The sequence below is a fragment of the Equus asinus genome, chromosome 18, assembly GCF_041296235.1.
Source record: "Equus asinus isolate D_3611 breed Donkey chromosome 18, EquAss-T2T_v2, whole genome shotgun sequence".
Taxonomy (NCBI): Eukaryota; Metazoa; Chordata; class Mammalia; order Perissodactyla; family Equidae; genus Equus; species Equus asinus.
Genome location: NC_091807.1, coordinates 13,768,402 through 13,788,197, shown reverse-complemented (window position 1 = coordinate 13,788,197; position 19,796 = coordinate 13,768,402). Strand labels below are relative to the sequence as shown.

Below are 19,796 nucleotides of genomic sequence, written 5' to 3'. Positions count from 1 at the left end.
GAGAGGCAAGAAAGCGGTCTTTATAACGTAGCATAGCTAAACGCCAGTAATCAACACAAATAAAATCTGAGGTTGAACAAGATTTAGATTTTCATCTTAAGAGAATTTCCTTTAATTGTGCTACTAAAGATTTCATCTATTCTCTGGAGGTGTCCTGTCCAATATGGCAGCCATCAGCCACATATGGCCACCGAGCGCCTGAATTTCACTAGTCCAGGTGGAGATGTCCTATGAGTGTAAAAGTCACATTGGAGTTTGAAGACTTAGCGTGAATAATAAAATGTAAAATATCTAATGAATAATTTTTATGTTGTGTACACATTGAAATGATAATATTGTGATACATTGGGTTAAAGAAAGTACATTATTAAAATTAATTTTACCTGTTTCTTTTTGTTTTTTAAAGGTGGCTACTAGAAAATTCAAAAATCCATATGTAGCTCACATTTGTGGCTCGCTTTATACGTTCTTATTGATCAGCGCTTCTCTTGAGATTAAGGGACGGTAACAGCGTAACTACCCTGGCATTTCAGCTGAATACATTTTTGTCAGTTGTAATTTATTAGTCATGAGTTCATAGCGTACAATGTGGGTTCAGTACTTCTCAATATGTATTTTTGTTTCCTTCACACCTCTCTACTGTTAAACGGTCTTTTTCCTCTTCTTAGAACTCCCTTCCCACTTTGCCTATTTGGCAAATTCTTACCTTTTAACAGCCAGCTGAAGCATTATTTTCTCTATAAAATTTTCTCTGAACTCCTCCATCCCACACCCGTACCCCAAATAGAAATAAACACCCTGTCCTCTGGGCTGTGACAGTATCTTGCCTGATATCCTCTGAATGTCTACTGTTTGTGGAGCTCAGGGATATGGACTCTGTGCCTGTAGCACTTGCAATTAGAGTGAGATACAGACAAGTAAACACCATCACAAAATGGTGTGAAAAATGCTATAACAGGAGAGATTCAGGGAGCACACCACAAGCATACCTCTCTTGGACTACTTCTTTGTGGTGGATAAACATCTTGAGCCTGAGCTATAAGTGTCTGACACCATAGGGACCCTTGGTTTATAAAAATACTTTTGTGTTTAAGTATATAAACAGAAGGACATCTTCGTTCACATCACAGTTGGTTAAATAGGAGTTGTGTACAAAATACAAATTACTGAATAGGCCTTCTTATATTACATATATGCCCCAGCATCCTTGCAATGACTCTCTGAGCCAGGAAATTTAGGTATTGATTTTTTAAAAACAAAGAACAACAACAAAATAGCCCCAACACAATTAGCATGATTAAGTAAAAATGAGTTCCACAAAAGGTGTGCAATTTACTTAACACTAATGTACTATCAAAAAGAGTTCAAGGTTTCAACGAGTGGTTTTCTGTGAGGTTGAGAAAACAGATTAATAATAAGAGGTGAGCAGATTTGTTAAGCAATCTAACATATGGTAGTGGACTTTTTAGCACTAGTGTTGCAGGGCAGGACCAGCACTCGGCTTGCTGGGTTAATTGTGTACCTCTTACTTTTTAGGAGGTTCTTCATCTACCAATCTCAATGATACAAACCTAGTTAAGATGTAAAGAGAATGCTTTTCAAAGCAACATTTGAGTAGTCCAAGTACGGGTCCCAAAGTCTGTGCACTAAGGTTCATGTGCCTTACTCCTTGGTGAGCACATCAGTTGCTCACGTGGGACCTATTTACTTTAGACTGAATTGTGACAAGTAAGGCTATCTGGATTCCCATTCCCAGTCTGCACCAGACTAGAAGCTGCCAGTCAGAAAAGGTGGAGGATTTTACAGGCAGGCACACTGGCAACAGAGAGGAAGGACCACAGATTGTCAGTTAGTGAAGGGGGAGAGAGAGAAACTACAAAAGGCAGAGATCATCACTAAGTCACAGTACCCTGGAATCCTTCAGAGCAGCAATTGATGGCTTATATACCTCCTGGGAGCACCCCTGACAACTAGGAAGAAGCCCAATAGAGAATAGGAAGCCGAGGGATCTGCCGAATCCACTACAACCTACAACAATAAATACTTTTTAAATAAAATTAACCCTGACTTTTCAAGAAAAAGCCAAATGAAGTCCAATAAACTACTTAAGAAAACAGAAACATTTTAGAAAATCTTTGTAGAACAGTTAAAAACAGTTTTTTAAAAAAGGAGTTTGTTAAAGGGCCAAGCTCCAATTAGGCTGATCATCCATTAGTTGGAACAGTTCTCTCATTTACCCAATACAGGATAAATGATGGAATATGGAATAGCAGACTTTACTAAGCTGCCTTAAGGAGATTTCAAACTGTGGTATATGCAAATAATAAGTGATCCTATGAAGTTTAAACCATATAAGACGGCAACAGATTGCACAGTTGAATCACTAAGCTGATCTAAAATAATTGTTCGAAAATGCCTCATCACTATTAAGCAAAATATTCCTACCGTGTGCCGAGCACTGTGCTAGGTGCTGGATGTACTAAGCATTAATTTGAAGAATTGCTTTCACTTTTAAGATTGTGAAGGTATTCCAAAACTCTCATTCCTATTTTTAAAGGTTAAATGAAATTTTAAGTGAACAATACAGCCGTTACATAACAGGCATAGAATACTGTTTTATGACTTGGATAGGTTTTTTTTTTTTTTTAAAGTGCGCTGGCAAATCTATTTTCAAATGCTATCAGATTCCTAAGGTTATGAAAACCCACACAGAAGAATGGAGTGCCTCATCCACGCACTTGTTTTGGGTAATAAGTGTTTTAACATAGGCATACCTTTCAGAGTTTAGGGTGAGGCTAAGCTGTACTTTAGCGTTCTCGTTATCAAGCAAAAACAATTTCAGCAACGGCACGCATTTCCCCTGGCAATTTTTTTCATGGCGAGTTACTAAATGCTAGAGGCTGGAGTCAAAAAGAAACCTGACATCTGGGGAGGTGTTGAAGGGGTGTTCATAGTGCTGGTTAGATGTTTGGGGAGCGTTGAGGAAAAGATTTGAAAACAGCAAATACAAGGAGAAGGGGGAAATTCTGGTTTCGTCTGACTCTCTCCTCCCTCCACTTTCCCTCTTCACCAATCCATATCCCCCCCAAGTGAGAGGCGGGTTCAGCGAGATTCGGCTGCAGGAAACCGAGAGGCTCCACAGCGCTGCCTCCCCGCCTCGTGATGTAATTGTTATTTCTTATTTGGACACTGAACCGAGGAGAGCTGCCGAAGAAGTGGCAGCCCTGTTCCTTTCGCCTTGTCTTGTAGGGTCAAATTCTTCCCAGGGAGGATGTCGATTCGCTGACAGGCTCCGCGGGAGACTTCGCAGTGACAAAGCAGCTGACGGGAAACCCTGCTCCTGGGTCCTACGTCCGTCCGAGGAGCTGCCCGGGGCACTCCTCAGGTCTCCCGCCCAGCTGGCCTCTGGAGTCCCTCCACAGTCATTCCTGGGTGCCTACTACGTGCTGGGCGTCGAGTCACAGTGACCTGGAGTTAGTGCCCGTGCCCCCCCGATGAAAGCAGGACACACAGATCACAAGGTGGTGGAAGTTGGGGGTGGGTAAGACGGAGCCCAGGAGGTGACCTGGGAGGAGGGGGGCGCCTAAGGCGCCAGCACCCAGGCGGGGACCCGGGGTGTCCGGGCCCCCAGGCTGTGTCCCCAACGCGAGCCTTTGGCCTGCGTAACCCGCCCGATGCCCGGGCCCCCGGGAGGAGCTGTCCAGGCGCCGAGGGGCCGGCGCGGGCGCTGGGGCCCCTGCTCTCCGGGTGCACGCGGTCCTCCGCTGCCTGGGCCCGGCAGCCCCCGCCCGGTCCTCGGGAGGGCGGGCCGGGAGCACGACCGCGGGACCGAGGGGACCGCTGCGCTCCCGCGGGCTGCCGGGCCCCGAGCGGCTGCCTGTGGCCCCGGTGACAATGGGAGGGCGGGGGAAAAAAGGGTTAAGAAACTTGGCCGAAGAGCTGAATGGCGTGGAGCGCCGAGGGGAGGGACCGGCCGCGGCGGCTCGGCGGCGGAGGGAGGAGCGCGGCGGCGGCGGGCGGGCGGCGAGCGAGGCGCTCAAAGTCAGCCTCGCAGACATTGCAGCAGAGCCCCGAACTCGGGAGGCGGCGGCGGCGGCGGCGGCGAGCGCAGGGACAGCCGGCCCACGCCCGCCCGCCCGTGGCCTGGCGTCCGCCGTGCGCTCGCGGCGCTGCCGCGCGGAGGGACGAGCCGGCCGGGCGCCGGGGAGGACGGGCGGCGGGCGCCTTCGCAGAGGGAGCCGCGCGGAGCGCGCCTCGGAGCCGCGGCGGCCTCGGGTGAGTGGCAGCCGCGGCCGGGGGCTCCGGGGAGCGGCCGCCGGAAACGGCCGGGGAGCGCGGCCCGCGGCGGGGCTGGCGCTGGCGCTGGCGGGCAGGGCCGCGGGGCGTCGGGGCGGCGGGAGCGATCGCGGCCGGCGGGCTGCGCTGGCGGCCGGGAGGAGCCGTCTCCGGGGAGATCCCGCCTCCCCTGTCGCGGCCGGCTGTCCCCGGGAACTCGGGGGCCCGGGCGGCGGGCCGGCCAAGTTGTGGAGTTGGCCCCGGGCTCGCCGATCGTGGGCCGGCCGGCGCGTCCGCGGAGCCGGGCTGGGCGCGGGGGGCCGGCCGGGGTCGCGCCCCGCTCGGCTGCCCCCCTCGGCCGCTCGCCGCGCTGCTCGCGGTCCTGCTGCCCGGGCGTCCTGGGCGGCGCCGGGCGCAGCTCCCCGCCTCTCGCCCGGGGGCCTCCCTGCGCGGTGCTCGCCGGATTCGGGGCCGGGAAAAGTGACTGGGAAAGGGGACCGCGCTCCCGGGCCCCCAAGACCCCCAGGCCCGGCCATCGGGACTTTTCCTCCGCCTCCGGAGGGCGAGGCGCCCTGGACCCGAGGCCTCAACCATCACTTGCTCCCTGAGCCCGAAACCGGGCTCACATTTAGGGTGAGCCCCGTGGAGGTCCTGGGAGGCTTTGGGAGCCTTCTTTTCTCTCCTCTTCTGTCTGTCTTCTTACTACTCGTGAATATTCTTTAGTGAAGGATTTCCCTGGAAAGATCCTACAAACCCTCCCATCCTTTCCAAAGTAGTTTCCAAATTTTAATCAAGAGTTGCTGTTCAGTCTGAAGGAACAAAGGAATCAGCTGTGTCTTCGAGGCGAACAGACTGGGCGGCTGTGACACATGTTGATCTCTGAAGCGTTACAGGAGTTTCTACCTTCTCTCTCGTTAGTGATTTAATTGGGTTCTGAAGATAATCAAAGAACAGAATGAGAAGTACTTTTGCGTTTTTAAAATATTTTGTTGATCGGACGTTTTATTTGGGGAAAAAATGAAGACCTTCCTAGCCACAAGGACTTTTCACTCAGTTGGTGGTGGAGCAGAGTTGGAGTTTGTCTCTGGTGATGTGAATGATTAAATGTGAGGTGGTGTGTGTGGGGGGATTGTCTTTAGAGGAAGAGAGACCGTCGGTAGTCGTCCAAAGTAAAAATGGTTGTCTGTCTGTTTGTATATGATAAGTGCTCTTTGCCTTGGAGGGGGGGCATTTGTGAAGCAAAGGGCTTTGGTAATTCATTCTTTAAAATTATGAATCGCATGGAACCTGCTTATTAGTGAATCACAGGTTTAGCAAGTAGGTGGCATCTTCCTGATGTGATTATTCAATGTTTAATCACCAGTTTGCCACCTTTGTTGAAGAGACACTGAAATAAGTGGACTTCTTAAATAAATGGTGCTTCAACTGCCTGGCACCTAAGTGTGGGTTGCTGCCTGGTGTATGTTGAAATGTTTTTCAGCTTTGAAATTAGTTGCTCTGTTTTTGCCCAGCGGTTTGATCATGTCGAGTGGGTTTAACTGGTTGAGAGAGTAGTGGCTTCATGACCAGTAGTAACTTTTCTCTGCTTGGAATTAGTTCCTAGAGACAAAGAAGAGGCAGTCAGTGGAACAGCTACTACGCTGCAGGCTGTAGGGTTTGTAGTCTAGTCTGTTTCATACACTCTGGTGGAGAAAGACCTCTTTCCATACTTACCCCTGAAAGTGCTCTAGGAGTGTGAGTAGCATATATATTTGGAAAAAAAAAAAGACTGTTCATTGCTGGTTTTAGTCAAATCAGTTCTCTACAGTGCCTTTGAGGTCACTGAAAACCAGGTTTAGTGCCTATGGAAAGACTTGAGTTAGACTCACTTCTTGCATGTGCCTGCACACTGCAGAACTCGCATTTTACTAATGTAAACACCCTAAAATATTATAAGTTTGCAATAAAGAAGCGTCTGTAAAAGAGGCTAAAGGCTCCTCTGACTCTTGCAGTTTTAAGAGCAAAACATCATGATAAAAAATAACCTATACCACCACCTAGAGTCTGTTTGTTAGTTTATTGCTCCTGAAGTTTGCTTTAAATTGACATGTCTCTTGCGGTTCCAGTATAGCCAAAAAATGATTAAAAAGTGCTAGCTTTCAAAAGGCCATCCAAGAGAACCATTATTTGTGTAATAAACAGTAAGTGCCAATTGAAATTATCCTAGCCACCTTTAGAATTGAAAATTCTCACATATCAAGTTGCGTGGGCTTTTCTCCAAAAGATATTAATTCAAAAGAATTTAAAACAGGGAATTTTCAGTTTGTGCTCCAGGGTAGCTCTGATTGCTTAAAGACTTTCTGCATTGTTCCCAGAGATTCAAGAAATCTTACAGATTAAGTGCCATTAGGACTTTTTGAGGTCCAGGTGAAATGAAAACGATGATGAAACAAAAATTTGAAGGAGTGTTAAAACTCCAGAAATTCTGAATGTTCAAAACGTAAGAGAGAATGTGGACTATAGTAGAGTTGTGGTTCAGAGATGTGCAAAGTGAAATCAACATGAAATAAAGTGGTACTCTGTCTTGCTGTGTACAAACTGTACACAGTAGAGCAATCTGTTCAATGGGAGACCTCAGGAAGGCAGCTTTGTTGCCATGTGGCTTATCACCCTGTCAGTGGAGGAAGTAACATTCCTTTAAATGGTGTAACCTGAGAGAAAGATGGCCTCCCAGATCTTTAATTAAATACCAGTTGAACAGAGAGAACTAGAACACTGTATTAATTCTGTCAAACATCACTATTTTAGAACATTGAGGACAACTAAAAATGAATTAACTTATATCTGAAAGCAGAGTTTTATGAAAGGTGACAGATGAGGCAAAATATGTCAATCTAATGGAACAAATAGGGAGGTAAGGAGATATGTCATCCTTGACTCTTTAGAAAGATGAGAGGGAAGAACGTTATTATTAATTGTACAGATTCCATTGAAAACCAACGCTAGAAGACAATGGCATAGAAGTAATTTTAAATCAGAGTGTCTTAGGATATGTGATGGTAAAGGGAGTAGGTTTCTAATTTTAAAACTTTAAGATTATAAGAAACTTGAAAGCTCATATTTTAAGTGTTGTTCTGGAAAAGCATTAGTGGTTTAGTGTATTGGGTTGAAAGATAATTCTGCCCATATTAAGTTCAAAACATCTAATTTTTTTCAAGAAAAATATTGTTCACTTTAAATTGTGAGGGGTTCAGTTTTGCTCTTCAAACTTTAGATTGCCTGATACAGTTAGTTTTTAAAGTGCAGGGTAATGGAGAAGAAGGATTCTAGCTTATCTGTCTACACTGCACCTCTCTCTCCCTTTATTGCTCTCTCACTCTCTCATCCCCTTTTCTGAAATAAATACCTTCTACATCTTTGGATGTTTTCTTCCATGAACATTGCCTTCATTTGTAGCTTCCCTTCTTGGCTGTGATGGGTGAAGGTTCCTTCCTCTTGTGCTTTTTCCATGTGCCCCTTCATGTGGTTAACACACAACCAGGGTGGGTTTCGTTTTCATAGTGATTTACTGTCACATGGATGAAGACTGGAGGAAAAAAGCATTTGCTATCTTACAAAGTCCTTCGTACCCATGTCTTCCAACTGGAGAAATATTGTTATGAAAAGCAACTTTTCATTACTATTGAAAAGTCAAAGAAACATTTTCTGTTGAATATGGGGGGAGGGACCTTTCAAGATAATGAGTTTGAATCTGTGAATTAAATTGTTCAGGGTGCATTTCCTTAAGTTGCGGTTCTTTGAGGGGACTGTCTGGGTGGAAAATGAGCAAGCCTATTCTTTAGTGTTTATGTAAGGTAATTGCTAGAGAAATATAACACCAGAATGGTCACTAGAGTTGAGAAGGTAAAAATCAGGAGTATTAACAGATGAAGCAGCCAATGGAATGGAGCTGAAGATTATGTCCAGAGGTTGGAATGAACAAAAAGTAAATGCAGGAGAGAGATCTTGTTTCTGCATCCTGTTTGCATCTGATGCTGAAGCAAGGACATGAATTGCTTGGTAATGGATTCCCTTTTGTGAGGGCAGCAATATTGTGTAAATAGTGGTTGTTTGAGGAGGAGAAACGACAAATTCCCCACTGGTGTGTGTGCATACTTTGTTTTTGAATGTCTCTTAAGTATATTTAATGTAGAGGATCAAAACTGGTACCAGAATAGAACCAAAGGTTAGAGTCTGTTTGGAAGAAAATGAGTTAGTAACAGGTCACCTTTTCTTTGTTCTTTTAAGATCTGGTGTTTTCCAAGGGTCCTATTGAACATGGAAAACAGAGTGCTGATGTTTGGGTGGTGAACTGGGGAACTCTTTCATGGAATTTCTGATAAAGATAACTTGATGTAAATAACTACAGAAAGAATATTTTTTTTAAGCACATTATCTTATGATTCAAGGGTAAGGGGAGAATTAGGACCAAAGAGACCTCTGAAGTCTTGTCAGGGTTTCTTTACAAACTAAAATATAGAGTCTATCTGGTTTTTTTGTTCCTTGAAATTTAATGTTCAATGTGATGGATATTGAATATTTAGGATTCTGAAAATTAGAGTGCATTTGGAACAGAACTTTCTTTTCATTTTGCTACAGGTATAAAGGGTAGTTTTAATTTTTCATAATAAATATAAGTAGGATGTAATACTAATTGTTGTCACTACTATAGTGCGTACTCTGCATTATGAACCTTGAAATTCAAATTGATTCCTGTACTATCTTGCAAATATTACAGATAAAGCATTATAAGACTTGTGGTATTTTAGCGTATCAATACACCTGAAACATAAGATAATTTTTCTTAAATTCATAAAGCATTAGAAGAACAAGAATGAGGAAAAAAATAAATTTGATCCTTTTTACCATTGTATTAGGATTTTGTTAAAATTAATATCTTGAATGATGCTAGGGATAGCATTTAGCCTGGAACTCCAGAAGTATTATAATGAGAAACAGATTTGAAGAATTTAGACGACAAGCAACTCAAAAGTGTAGAAAAAAGTCACTCTTTGGAGTTATGGGAAAAGGGACTCCACTATGTATACTTCCAAATTTTAAGATATTTTATAAAGGCTATTCCTATTTTGATAAATTGTTCTTGAAGATAACGTTATGGATAATTATCTGTTAAAGAAATTATAATTCATCTGCTTTGGTTTTTGGTCAAAGTAAATTTAAGAAGAACTCCAGAATATGTTGAAACTTTGGCTAGGAATATGCTTGTGATGTCCCTCCATCCCTCCATCCCTCCATGCCTCCATCCCTCCATCCTTCCATCCTTCCATCCCTCCGTCCCTCTGTCCCTCCGTCCCTCCATCCCTCCATCCCTCCATCCTTCCCCATCCCTCCATCCCTCCATCCTTCCCCATCCCTCCATCCCTCCATCCTTCCATCCTTCCATCCTTCCGTCCCTCCGTCCTTCCATCCCTCCATCCCTTCATGCCTCCATCCTTCCATCCCTCCATCCTTCCATCCCTCCATCCCTCCATCCCTCCATGCCTCCATCCTTCCATCCCTCCATCCTTCCATCCCTCCATCCTTCCTCCCTCCTTCCTCTCTTCCTCCCTTCCTACTTTTTTTTCTTCTTTTCTTCCTCTTTCAATCAATAGGACTAGGGCAAAAAAAGCATTTTGTTAAGATACTTGGAAGTAGAATTGCTTCTCTGACAGGGTTAATAGTTGTGTTTGAAATTCAAAGCTAGCATGGTTCACTCTCCCCAGAAAATTTTTTAACATGGTACACCTCAGGGAATAAACACTCTAAATTAAAACCCCTCTTGCCTCTTTAACTTTGTGTCATTTAGCAAAAATATCTTGAAGGATGGAAGGAAGAGACCCTTATTTGCTTTAAATTCGAGGTCACTGTGTGACTAAGCCCAGCGTTTCAAGAAATATTAAACTGGAAGCCTGCTGGGAATTTGAGTCATGAGCTTAAGATACCGCTGGGACCAGGACAACTCTGACCTGATGTTGGTGTTTATTCAGAGCTTTGGTGGGAAGGAATCTTTCACCCTTGTACTTCTAATTAAGAAAGTCGTTTTTCAGTCACCTGTGAAATGATAGGGCTACTCCTTGTTTTCAAATCTGTTATTTGCTAATGGGTTGAAGACAACTTAGGAACCGAGGAGTTAGGAACTTCTGCTGTTAGTAGGGTGCTTTGATTATTTTACTTTGACCTCCTTAACCAGCTGTGTGAGGGTACTAGGTAAAAGTCAGGCCGTTAGCTTTAGACATTAGAGAAAAGCTTAAGTCACATAGTGGCTAAGCTTGCTTCTCCTTGTAGTTGTGTGCTTTTAATTGTTGAATTTGTCTGTACGGTACATAACATGTGAACATGGTAAATATGTTACTGAATTAAAAAAAGTCAGATGATAATTTAGCATTGCAGTAGTGAGGAAAGTAGGTTTATATGCAATCTTAAAATGGGAGTAGTATTGTAATTGTGGTGGTGACTTACTGACATGGTGTGGGTAAGAGAGCCTGACATGCAACAGGACACAAATCAGAGTTTGAGAATTACAAGTTCAAAATAAAAAAGGGGCTTCTTTCTTGAGGAATCTATTTAGAAATCGAGAGAGATGAAATGTTTAAGGGATGGTAACTGGTTTTTGAAAAGCACGCTTTTTAAGATTTTTTTCCGATTCCTGAATTTATGGATTTATAGCAATCTACAGTAGCGTGTTAGATTTATACACTGGAAAAGAAACAAATTAAGAGAAGGAAGGAGGACAGAAGAAAGTGGAGAACATCAAGAAAAAGTATTTGGAAACATGAAACACTCCCAAATGGGATGTAAGAAAGAATCCTCAAAACGAATTAATCACAGTTGCAGTGTTTCCCCTAAAGGGAATATTTGCACAATGGGTCATGTCGGCTCAAGTGTGATTTTTGAAAAACCTATTTTAAAAAAGTATTTCTGTGTAGTTATTCCCACACACGCTTTTCTAGCTTAGGTCCTGCTGCTGAAACAATGTGTGATACGGGCAAGGGGAAAGTCCTTTTCCCTCGTGAGCAGCAGCTGTGGACTCCAGAACAAGGGAGTTGGTTTGATTTCCCAATACTGAAATCCTGACTCTGTACATCAGTATACGCTGTGGTTGACAGTCAACAGTCAGGAGTTCAAGCCTGTGGTTTTAGAAGGAGTAGAGATGATTGGGTAAAAACCTAAAATATAAAAAAAGTTGTTATTTAGTTACTTGCCTTTTCCTTTTTCACTGGATGTAGGGGCAGGGGAAGGAAGAGGTTTGGGGGCTACCTGCTTTGTGCCACGCAGGGTGCTGGCTGCTTTGGTATCCCCTGTGACCTGTGACCTGGAGGTACATTTTCTCTGTTTTGCAGATAAAGAAACCTAGTCTGATAGCTGCCTGAGTAACTTGCCTGAGGTCACAAGGCTAATTTCATTGGTGGTAGTGTGCGTTTTCCTGAGAATAGCCATCTTTTGAGGAGAAAACCAGTCTCTATCCGATTTTTAGCAAGTCCTCAAAAAACCCTGCTTGCAGCCTGTTAACCACAGAAGGCGTGCAATGCATGCAGTCCACCCAGCCTGGCTCTCCAGGGCCAGTCTCACTGGGAAGGCACAGTGTTTCCAACTGAGACGCATGCAGTTGATGTTCTCAGAGCTGATGTCCTGCTCCCTGCGCTTGCTCACCAGAGAACTGTGGTCCCCAAGGGCAGCTCTCAGGCCCTTTTCCCCTCCCCAGATGCCAGCCCTGATGCAGTGTACCACAGAATTACGGTAGTGTTCTGTGAGGCAGAGAAGGCAACTATGTTTCTTGATATAATTCATTAAAATAGCTTGTCATGGTTTTAATCCTGGGTATTCCCAAGGCTAATTATGTTTGTCCACTTGAAGGAGCGGTTGCAGCAAATACAGAGCCTTAACTCTTCCTGGTTGAAAAGTTAAAACTCTTGACTATTACAGTTCTCCACGTGATTTTTTTTATTGCCCTATTTTCACCCACAATACTTTTATTTTAAAGACTACGCTATGCTAATAAACTAGGCTCTGTGACACAAATTGGAAATTGACAACGCATTTGTGAATTTATCAGAAGGAAGCGGAAATAGAGAGATGAGACGTATTTGGCTTCATTTTGGGAGTAGACCATGGTCAGGAAAGAGATTTTTGTGTTAGGGACGTCTGTGGCATATAGTGTATTTTTAAGTACACGTCAGGCATCTTCTTTTATTGTTGAGGCCTTGAGAAATGGAGTTATAAACCTCTCCACCTCTTTTTACTTACCTCATTTAAGCTTTATGGAATTTTGAACCCAAAAGAATCAAGCTGAATGGTTCCCTCTTCACTAAAAGGTACAAATTGAAACTATACTGGAGACACAAGGATGGGTAAGAAGGCTCATGTACATAATATTTTCTAGCATGCTTTGGATTTTGCATTTCCGAGTAAATGTTGGATCAACAAAAGGATTTGTATAAAAACTGCAAAAGGAGTGTTTTACTGTGATCTTTAATTAAAAGAATATATTGTATCTGGCCAAATAAGAAACTGTGTAAGTGACCAATCTGGGAAAAAGTCTTTCTGGAGTTCAGATTTATATTTATATGATTTCCTTAACCTATCATGCCTTTTAAAAAAATTTAATTGAAATAGACTGAATCTGCATGAGGCCAAGGATTGAAGATGGAAGCGTTTTATTCACCATCTGGTTCTTCCCCAGTATCCGGATGTTTGGTGTTATTGAGGCAAAACTCAAAGCAGTGCATTGTTTGTTCTGTTAGTGAAATGCTGCTCTGACCCATCCTGGTAATGCTCGACTGACCTCAATCAACGTGATGTTTTCTTCTCTCTCTTTTTTTTGTTTTGTGTGTTTTACTTTGAATTTCTTTTGCTTGGGCTTTCACAAATTGAGGTAATTTCATACGATCCTCAGATTTTCAGGTTGGAAGGGAATTTCATAAAAGCTATGGATGCTCTGGGTTTAAATGTACTTATCCTAGAGGTACCTTGTCCTGCTTTCCCATTTTCAAACAGGTTTGTTTCTTCAGACATCTTGCTTAATGGAAAAACACAGAGGCTAGGTGGTTGGTGTGGACTGTAAAGCAAATACTGATAAATGCCACCATTTGGCATTTATACACCTTTTTTTTCCTTAATCCTCCTCTTTTCTGTTTTTGTTTCCTCTTTTCCCCGTTTTCCTTATTTCTCACATGACCTTTTCTCTTGTTTTAAATTGCCGGGGGTATCCACCTGATACAATTTTGTTATTGTTGTTAATTTAAAATTTCCAAAATATTCATCGTCTACATTTTACAGAGGAAGAAATTGAGCTCCTAAGAATTTAAATAAATTTTAAAACTCATACAGCTAGCAGTTGGGTGAACCCAGGATGAGAAATTCAGGCTTGATTTATTTCACACTTTTTTGTTTGTTTGTTTTTGCTGGCAATCTCAGAAACAGGGCTTGTGTCCCAGGTGTTAAGGAGTACTTAGTCACCAATCACTTCGGGGGTGAGTCCAGCAGTAAGGTCCAAACCAACCTCAAGGAAGGAACTGTGATAACCGGAAGGACTGGGTCTCAAAAGTGGAATGGGAAAGACCAACTACAGCACCCTTGTTTTTATAGCCCTTTCTTCTCCTGCTGTTAAAACATGGTCTTCAGAACAGTCTTAGGATCCATTTGACATTCTAGTACTTGGAGTGTACTTTCTAGGCTGGGAATTTAAAAAGAGGAGTTTTACAGTACAGGTGGGCATCTGTTCAGGCAGTGGCTTTGTTTCTACATATTATATACATTTTTTAATTCTATTTAAAAGTCAGTAGGGGAACTTCTGTTTGTAGATTAACAGAGCCACGTGCCTTTAGTTGACCAGTGTGATCAGAACATTCACAGGCCAGCTCTACTTATTGTTGACGAGCAATGTTCTAAAGCCATTAGTGGAGGTGTTTGGGTCCGTTGGTTCAGTTGGGAACGTCATAGTCAAAGGTTGTGGACCCCATTCCCATATTCTCCTGTGAAAAGGTAACAAGGGGAGAGGGCACTGTTAGTGGTGATAATGTGCCCTGAACCATGTGCAGCTAGGTCCACCCCCTAGAAAGAGAGCGAGAGAAGAAACCTAATGGTAGCTGTTATGTGGACCACAGACTGGCCACATTCCTGACCTTAGGAAGCAAACTGGAAAGGAATATTCTCACTCATGGGACAGTGGGCAAGAGAGTGTAGATGTCTCCACAGTCCCTAAGCCTGTAACAAGATCAGATTTGTCTCTGAGAGTTCTCTGTCCCCCTGATTGTGATAGTCACACTTGCTGAGTGTCTGTCTTCCTCAGTAGATGGTGAGTTCCGTGAATAGAAGCTTATTCATGAGAGTGTTGTCAGTGCTGTAGGCGCCTGGCACGTGGAAGGCTCCTGTAAACATTGCTTGAATTGAACTGTACCAATCACAACTATTGGTAAAATCTGGCTTTTTGGGGTCAGAAATGGAGCCTTTATGTATTTATACATAATAGCTGCTAATTATTATGCATAACTTATGCATAGTATCTGCTGTCCTACATTTTTTTCTTCAGTCTTGTTAAATTAGAACTTGTAAAAGGAATAATATTTCTTCCTTAAAATTTATCAGCTTCTTTCCAGGCATATTAATTATGAAAGAAATAGTGAAACCGTTGGTGGCATTATAATGACTTGGCGCTTGAAATTGTTTTGTAATGCTAAGTTTCTTAAAAAACGCACAAACTACAATATATTAGAAAACATGTTCAACAAAGTCTTTGGGGGCAACATTTAATTTTTTTTAAGGAAGCGAAACGAAATATTTCTAGAGCCTTAAAGGCAGTTTCCTTAGCTTCATTCACAGTGGGCAGAGGATCCACCAGCTCGACACATGTAATTGCATTGGATTTGGTTGGTTGGCCATATGGAGGCATCTTGAAATCACACGTCTAGAATTAATTTTGGCATTCAGTAATCTTAAAAGTTAAAGGGTACCAAGAATGACTTTATGATTCAAAACCTGATAAATTATGGGACTTAAGTAGTACATGAAGCCCTTTTGTTATTTTTTTAAAAAATTAGGGTTTACTCTTCACTGGAGGTGAATTTCTCACTGTTAGAAGACTGTTATGTTCAACTAGATGAATAATGCTAAGGCAGAAAAGAATATTATTTTAAAATGGAACTTAGAAATTTCTAGACTAGCAATTCATTTTGAAATGCTAAGGAAAATGTATAGATTATCTGGGATATATATTTACAGGATTCAGATTTAACCAGTGCTCTCAAAGTAACTTTAACCCAGTTTCTTGCTTTGTGAACACAAAGTTTTTTCCAAACTTAACGTTATGCATGCTTGGAAGTGGATGTCTTTGGTAAACAGAAAAACATGTCTCATGGCTCACATATTTTTCTGTGTATTCGCATGCTTATAAATCATAGCCAAAAAAGACGTGCAGGCTATTTGGCTGTTGTTCAAAGTAAAAGGGTAGAAAATGAGCACCTTTACTCTTTATGTGGTATATTCTACTGGGTGCCTTCCTCGGCACGTATCCTGAGTCTCTGAACTGCCTTTTCCTTCCATTGTCCCTTATTGTCGGTCAGTATGGTATAGGGTGCATGAATTCTGTACATTAGTATGACTTTCCCACTCTTGGATTCCTCCGCAGAGACCCACACTTAATTTCTATTTTCGTGACCTGACTCTTGTAACTAAGGCATGATGTCTCATTTAAATTAACATTATTATCCTTTTCAGTGAAAAAGGCAAACGAGACTCAGGATTGGTTTGCTAGCAGTGGTCCCTGCCAGCCGTGTTTGTTTAAGCTTTGACTACTTGTCCATCCACCGTTTGACGTTTTATACATCCTTGTGCATATTCCTCCTGATGCTGCCAAGCGATATGCTTTCCTTTGAAGGTATCGTTCTAGTAACATGAACACATTCATTTATAGTTTTAAACTCTTGTACCACATTGTCTTTTTAACTCTTCAAAAGTGGTGAATTCTCTCATTGGAATTATTTGTCATTTTAACACAACTCTGAATGATCTTTCTTTTGAAAATTATTATATGTTCCATTTAATGGCATATTGCCTTAACCTGTAAGGTTCTGAGTTGCTAAAGGCAAAAATGACGATATTAGTTAATATTGAAAACAGGCAAAAATGGACTTCTGGGCAGTCAACAAAAAACATAAAATTAAAATCTGACTTTAAGTCTTTTGAAAATCTAAAATTAATATACATTTCCTCACGAGTCATAGATAGAAATCCAAACTTTGTTTTACATTATTGATCTTTAAATTGTTTTCATGTGTCACAGCGAGAGCAGTAAAAAGAATTTTCTAGCTATGTGAAGTAAATGGAAAGAGGAATAATAGCACACATTTCACTAAAACTGAAAAACCCCTGTGATGACGGTGTGTTAGGTTGGCTTCATTTGATTTTATTTTACAGTGAAATTTAAAGTTTTTTGTTTTTATTTTTTGGAATTCTGGTAAATATAAATAGCAGTCCATATACATATAGGTATAAAAAAGATATATTTTTAAAGACATCCAGCTGTGAATTTGTCCACTGGGGATAAGTAGCAAGTTGTTTCTCTGTAGCTTAAGTCATTTGCTGTCTTGAATACTTGAACAAAGCATCAGGAAAGAAAAAAAAATTGTCTTTCTACATGTTGCCTTGTGTGTGTCACAGAATTTAGCAGTTCTCAATGACCGTTGTCACTTTTAAAAAAATAAAGTAGTGGTGAGGGGATAGAAAGTTTTGGTGTGAGGAGGAAAGGAAAAATGACTTCTCAGCTCTGTTGATGTGCCCGTTTATTTTGCTTTAGGCCTATTTGTGTACTGTATTCTAGAGGGTGGCTGAAGGTAATAATTGGTGGTGAAAATATTAGTATCCTTAACACACTGCTGGGCAGTTTAACTATTAATCAGAGATACCATGGAGAAGAAAGAATTAGAGCTAGAGATTAGATAGGTTTCGATGCGGCTGTGAAATGGGCGAGTCATTTGATGTTTTCTGGCCTCAGTCTGTAAAATAAGGGAGGTGGACTAGAATGGTTATTTGGTTCTTCTCGACTCTCTGAGAATCAGTATCACTCCAAACGGGAGGTTTACTGTCACATGCAGTGAGTAACAGAGTGCACAGAACTGAGGGCTGAGAGGGTGTCCCTTATGATTTTTTGAGCTTGGCATTTAATATTTTACAGCAAAGTTTTTAGTTGAACATAATTGAACTTGTACTAGATAGGGTTAATAGGCTAGAACAAAAGGTCAAAGCATAAGGCATTAGGCTTAATTAAGGGAGCGCAGGAGTGGCAGGAGTGTGTGACAGTTAAATGGGTTTCCCACAGACTAATGTCGGTTCCAGTGCACCCATGCCTCAACTTAAGTGGGCGATTTTGTGCAAAGGGCAGCAGTGATTAGCAGTTTGACATGCCAGACACTTCTGGCCAATCCCATCTGTTTTAGAGGTTAAAAAAGCACACCTTTATGAGCTGATGGATTGATTTGTGTGCCGGTCTGGTAAAGATTAGAAGTCCAAGGCCAAGGCAGTAAATGTCAGTTAGAGAATATTGTACTTTCTTCGTTGGCTCATTGTTTTAACCGTCAACTTTTATAATGGGGTAACTGCTGTTTATGGAGCTGGACGAAGGATGGGTGGGGGAACAGGTGAGAGAGGAAGAACAATATTTCCTAGCTGGAATTGGGAATGAACATACTCTGTAGCAGGTGTTTCAAATGGAGATATGGCCTACTCCAGATATGCTTGATTTTGTGGAGTGTTTTTGGCCTGTTCCTTACAGTTTGAGTCACCTTGTTCTTTTCTGAGCGTTATCTGAGCAACGCCATCAGTCCAGGATTTAATTTTACAGAGAAAATTGGTAAGTTTCTTTCTTTAGGCACTTCTTTTTCAGATAGATGGACAATTTATCTCCATACCATTACATATATTTAAAAAGTGTAATATTTTGTTCTTTGACCCTCCTGGGCAAGAGGAAAGGGAAGAGAAAAGAGAAAATGGAAAGAGGCGCACGCACACACACACAGGTACTTGCTTTGTGGGTGGATTCACTGTGCTCACCTGAGATTGATGCCTGCTGTTAAAATGAAGTGTGTCTGAACCTAGACTCGGACGTGTTTCTTTCTTCCACTCTGAGAGCTGTAAGTGATGCCATTAATATAGTTCATTTTCCGTTCAAGGTTGTAGCCCATATAAAGATACACAAAGGCTAGAGTGCAATTATAAAAGTTGGCTTTAACGTATTCTGATGTCCAAGGCAAGAAAAATCCTACGTTTATGCGAATGAAATGGAACTTTAGATGTTGTGATCATAATCGATGAGCTTTAGGAACATAAAGCCTTTGGTTTTTCAAGAGGACAGAGGGAAGTGTTTGAGAAATAACAAAAAGTTCTCGTCTTTATCAGAAAATTATCATCAACCTGAGATTTAAGTTCAAATAAAAGTGTGACCAGAACACTGGAAACAGTATTAGAAGATTCTGATTGACCCCATGCTTTTATCCTTGTCAAAGGATGGGAACCATGAATTGCCTGTTACATAGTTATAAAGATTATATATATCATGTCAGACCCTCGATTGCTTCTTATAGCAAGAAAATTAAAATATCTAAAGAAGATATGGTCACTGAAAGTTATATGTGGGTCATAATAGTAACTAGTATTTAAAATATATGTATGCATTTATTTTACTACTAATCTATTCCAAAGTGAATAGAATTAACTTATAGAGAGAAATTGAGATATTTTATTTCTCATTTAAAAAGGACAGAGTGAGATCACGGTATTGGGATTTCTTTGGGAATATAGCACTTAAATAAATATGTATTCATCCTCGTGGCTTTGTGGAGTAGCATCAATTGAAATGATTTGGATCTAATACAGATTTACATGAAAAAAGTCTTGCCCTTCTATGAAGGGAGAGAAGGTGAAGGAGCATAAATTTTATAATATCATTGCTTCTCTTTCACTAAATCATTTTTAAATTGCAAAATATTGGCTTGAGTAGTGTAAAAGCACTTGGGTAGTAAATTAAATGTGGGAGATTTATCTAATTCCGTGGACAGAAACTTCTTAAATGAATCTCCTGGTGATGTTGTATTACACCTGAAACAAATATTTGATGCTCTACATGTGTACTAATATAAACATTTTTAGAGTACCCTAGATTCTATCCTTTTAGTTTCCTTCTCTTTTCTCCTTTAAATTCAAGTGCCAATAATATATAGTTTGTCTTAGAATTTTACTAAACTAAAGGGAAATACTTTGTAGGGTTAACTTGTTTATGTGTGTTTTGATATATTTCTGAGGTTTTTGAAGAATACACATTGTCGCTGGTAATTTATGGTAGTCAATTTCTGCCAGTCTATTCTATTTCACAGCTTTTACTAATGTGATATTACTGGCTTTGAAACACATAAAATCTGCTCCTCCAAAGCAAATTAGTTGAATGTATGCTTGTTTAGATTATAAAAAAATGGAAGTAGAAACTCTTAATATACCTAAGATCCTGTGTTTGCAAT

General features: G+C 41.5%; 1 long non-coding RNA gene across 1 annotated transcript in view; it reads left to right on the top strand.

The window, feature by feature from the left end:
* Window positions 1-3,035: 3,035 nt before the first annotated feature.
* LOC139040971 (uncharacterized) overlaps window positions 3,036-19,796 on the top strand; it is a 43,685-nt gene continuing 26,924 nt past the window's right edge. Inside the window, exon 1 of the long non-coding RNA XR_011495347.1 lies at window positions 3,036-3,521. This is a non-coding gene — a long non-coding RNA (uncharacterized lncRNA). The remainder of the gene's footprint in view (window positions 3,522-19,796) is intronic.